Here is a 5000-nt window from a genome sequence, read left to right on the forward strand (position 1 = left end):
TATTATTATTGTGAGTTAAATTATTCTTCAAGAGTTTGGCTTTAAAACGAGAGAATGTGTGTGTGTAATAATAATAGTAATAATAATAATAAACGGTTTATCATTTAGGCAGTTAACAAACTGAAAATGTACACAGGGGGTGGGGAAATACTTAACATTAATTCTAAAGATAAGTCTAATCTAGAAGGGACTATTGATTAATGGCTCGCACAATGGTGGGCATCGCACTGAGTCTGTACCGGTCCGTGCGCGGCGCCTTTAGGGGCGTTATCTTGTTGTGGTGTCTGGTGGCACGGACAGGGCGAGGCGCGTCAGGCGGCAGCATGTTTCTGAGACGTGGATGATGCAGTAGTCCCCTTCCAAACTTCTCCAGAGCCTCTCGGTGCCTGGTGGATAGTCTGGACAGACTCAGGGTGGTCAGGGCTTCTTCATAGGTGGTGTAGGCAGGGTCAAGCATGACCCTGCACGCCCTTTTCTACACACTCTCTAGCTGTAGCTGTTGATTGTGTGTGAGGGAGGAGGACCACGCTGGGGAGGCGTACATGAGTTTGGGGAGGATGAAGGTGAGGTACACCCCCCTTAACTCATCTGTCGGCGTCCCCAGTGACCTGAGTCTGCGCAGCATATACAGCCTGTAGGTAGATGATCTGTGTGTGTGTGTGTGTGTGTGTGTGAGAGAGAGAGAGAGAGAGAGAGAGAGAGAGAGAGAGAGAGAGAGAGAGAGAGAGAGAGAGAGAGAGAGAGAGAGAGAGATTGTGTGTGCGTGAGTATGGGTGTATGGCTGGATGGGGGGGGCAGGGTGATGATTGTCCCACAAACCGCCATACGTGCAGGTGTCAGGAACTAAATCACCACACCCATACAAGGGCGGCGGGCGCTTAGTGGGCGTTTGGAAAGATAGCGAGGGGGGCGCGGGCTGGAAGGGGGAAGATAATTCCATCAAATTCCCATTAAATTCCCATCACAAGCACAGCCAAGCACGTCATCCACTTGTTGCTGATGACGGCGCTCCCTCTCCAGCTGAATGATGACATCACAATTCAAATATGACGTCACGGAATGTTCGCCCAATCAGACAATGAGTACGCTTCTCTATATTTCTATCTCACCTCTGATTGGTTGGAGTAATCACAGAACATAAAGTGTCTCTGTATAACACATGTATTTATTCACGTTTCTAATCCAATTACGAAGTCCAGATACAGTGCGCTGTTATTGTATATTTTGGCGCATTCACTGGTGATATTAGGGAGGATTGAGGGCCAGTGATGCTCGTGATGTAGTGGCGGTGGTGTGGTTATCGCGGCCTGCCTGTCTGCCTGTCTGCCCTGCATCGTGGCATTGGCTGGTCTGTATCGCTGTGTTCAGGCAGGCTGGCGTTAAAACATGTGTATCCATCAATTTGTTATCCATGTTTGTGCAATCGATCACTCGTGCACCACGCTCACAAACACACACACACACACACACACACACACACACACACACACACACCATAGCTCAGTGCATCCTCGCTTGCCATGGCAGGTAAAGGTTGAAACTCTGCTTAGATCGCCAAAGACTTTTTCCTGACAACGAGCGGTTACTATTTTCTGACTAATGGTGTGGTGTGTGGTGTGTGTGAGGTCTCAGCCTTACGAATACAACGGTGTCTATTACTTCTAAGCTCTTTCCAGGAAGATAACTGGGGGTCACGAAAGATAAATACTTTAGTGAATATCACACACACACACACACACACACACACACACACACACACACACACACACACACACACACACACACACACACACACACACACACTATATCGACCACCCCTTACTTCACCATTTCCTTCTATTCCCGGCATGCGCTCTTCTTCCTATTTACAAGGGTACTCTACTTACCGACGTTCCTGCCTGTGTGTAGCGGTGCATACTTCACAAGGAAATGAACATAAAAAACTTAGTCCACACTCCTGCTTAGATGAAGGTTGCTATGGGCACTGGCCAAACACAAGTCAATAAACAACGCGAAAGCTCAGACCGAAACACAATAAAGGCCTAACTATTGCTGTTCGTAATTCATGTCTAACATCACTACAAAGTACTACTAGATCGCTTGAAATTATCACACCATCTTAACTACCGTAAAAAAAAAAAAGAAGAGAAAGAGAAGGTGACGCTGCTGAAGATTTATGAGAGGTGGCTTAAGTGGATGAAATCTTGGCAGCGTGAAAAGTATGCTCGTACTGTCGCGTGAAGAGTGAGTTATCAGCAAGGTGGAATGGATGACGTGTAGATGAAGATGTATGCTTGGAGGGGAAATCTACTTAGCATACACTTTCTGTCTTAGTGAGAGAGAGAGAGAGAGAGAGAGAGAGAGAGAGAGAGAGAGAGAGAGAGAGAGAGAGAGAGAGAGAGAGAGAGAGAGAGAGAGAGAGAGAGAGATATGGCGGTTAATGAAGAACAAAATACATCATCTGTGATATCATAAGAGTATGAAAATATCCTTAAGAGAAAGACATAAAGCAGGCGAAGTGTAACGGAGAATATTACGAGGAGAGAGAGGCGAGGAAAATGATCTTACAGGATGAGGAAAAATGGCAAAAGGAAAGATTAATTAGGAGTAAAAAACGTGAATAAACATGAACAAAACGGAATGAGAGAGAGAGAGAGAGAGAGAGAGAGAGAGAGAGAGAGAGAGAGAGAGAGAGAGAGAGAGAGAGAGAGAGAGAGAGAGACGGTAATGTGAGGGAAAGAACTGCAGCAAGGGAAGGGGAGAGAGAGAGAGAGAGAGAGAGAGAGAGAGAGAGAGAGAGAGAGAGAGAGAGAGAGAGAGAGAGAGAGAGAGAGAGAGAGAGAGAGAGAGAGAGAGAGAGAGAGAGAGAGAGAGGGGAAAGTGTGTTGTTCTGGCCAATAAGACAGAGGGAAGCAACATAAAGACAGATGAGGGAAGGGTGAATGGGACGCAGGAAAGCAAATTTGATTGCCTGGGGGTGAGGCGATGCACGATGACTTCTTTACTTTAATAGTGATAAAAGGCAAATAACAAATCATCTTATTCACCTATAGTAGGCTTTTGTAAACAACCCATGAAGCTTGCCGGTTTGAAAATTGTGACACTGATGCAGACTGATAGAAGGGATTTTTGTTTGGATGACTGAGAGTGGAAAGCTAAAGATTAACTTGATAATGTGATACTTGCTCAAGAATGATCAAAGCTTAAGTATCTTCAATGGTGGTCTAGAATATACTTTGGAAAGGATTCAATTGGTTTCTGCACAATAAATATCATGAGAAATGGAACTGCGAGGTGACAGCAACATGTGGATAAAGTGCAGGGTTGGCGGGGAAAGAGGAATCAAGGACACGAGGAACTATTAAAGGGAGCAAGACCACTCGGTCATACCTTGTAGCCAGCTGAGTGACGAAGTATAGTCTCGGTACACATTGCTTTTATGGAGACTTTTCATCTGGTTTACACGAAGCAACAACGGGACCACATGATGGGATGGAATAATTGAAAATATGATACAGAAACTCTAAAGGTAAATGAAAAGGACTGGAAGACATTACCAGAAGACTAGCCATCATATATTTTGCGTGAGTCTGTGAAAAAAAAAAAAACTACGCTACGAAATTTATCTTGAAACAACTAGAACAGTTATACTTTGTGGTATAAAGTAAATTGTTATGCATTGTACTCGTAAATCGTATGATAATTTATTGCTATACATTGTTAAACTTTCAAAATTATTTTATCTATACTAACATTATTTTGTCTTCTTAGTGTTGATAAGCAGCAAATAATCATGCAGCTCATATAGAAAAATGATGAAGCCACGCACTATGCACCGACAAAGATGAAAAACAAATACCAGACCCATGTGGTATTCCTGTTCCTGGTTTAAGTATACAGTGTCCAATGTAGTGGATGTAACATGCAAAATGTAAAAAAAGAAAAGGCATCCTAAGTATTGCATCCCCAAATCCCCATATCCCCAAATATATTTGCGATTTATTAATTCTTATATCAATTTATAATGGATTCATAGACAAAGTCTACTGGATTTTATAACATTATTTCTTTCTCCTACTGTCCGTGTACAGCATTAAGAAAAAAAAACACTCAGTAACTTCACCTTTTCGCCCAGATTTTTTTTACTTTTTTTTTTTTTTCAACATTCTGATAAACCGAACTGACCTGACCTTGCCTTGCGGCCTCTTTCCTGAAGATCACTTCTGATGACTTGCTCACCTGCGAGGGATGGAGATCAATTACTAGATTGAAACACACACACACACACACACACACACACACACACACACACACACACACTATAATCTATTGTGTGACTAGACCACGTACACGTAAAATTCACTTATGCAATAGTAAATTCCCATATCATTATTTTGGTGCATCTGGAAAGAAAACTACATACAAAATTATTTTCAAATAAAAGAGAATATGGTACTATGCAAATTTATTACGGATGTCCTGAAAATACACCATTCATGACGTTATTATTCTCATATCCTGTAAGCTCTCTCGGGCACATACCCACACGAACATCTAAATCTAAATAGATATATGTTTATTTTCCATGTAATATTAGGCAAGGTTTCATATGGTTTAGTTTGATTTAGATTGGTCTGCCTTGGCTTGGTTGGGTTGGGTTGGACTGGATCAAGTCAGGTTAGGTTGACGAAATTTATCATGCAGGAACATGAATTTTTTATGAATTCATTCGTGAATGAATATTACGAAATACTTTCGCGAATATATATTACTTTTTTTTGTAATGGTATACATGTATAACATCTAAATTTTCTTCAAATATCACTCCATTAAGGAAATATTTAAATTACTCCTACAGCTTGTATATAGTATACATTTCAAAGTTTTTCTTCCATTCGGCTTGTTAGTTCCCTCTCTTTATTTCACTAGATTCTTTTTACCTGCCTTTCTCACGATCCCCTTCCCCTCCTTGCATACTCGTAAGGTGACAAGCGCTGGAA

At 42.0% G+C, this 5000-nt stretch overlaps 1 protein-coding gene across 2 annotated transcripts in view; it reads left to right on the forward strand.

Moving 5' to 3' along the window:
• Window positions 1-5000, forward strand: part of LOC135101272 (hemicentin-1-like) — a 193015-nt gene that overhangs the window by 108858 nt on the left and 79157 nt on the right. The gene's annotated exons all lie outside the window — the stretch shown is intronic.

The sequence above is a fragment of the Scylla paramamosain genome, chromosome 6 (genome assembly GCF_035594125.1).
Source record: "Scylla paramamosain isolate STU-SP2022 chromosome 6, ASM3559412v1, whole genome shotgun sequence".
Lineage (NCBI taxonomy): Eukaryota > Metazoa > Arthropoda > Malacostraca > Decapoda > Portunidae > Scylla > Scylla paramamosain.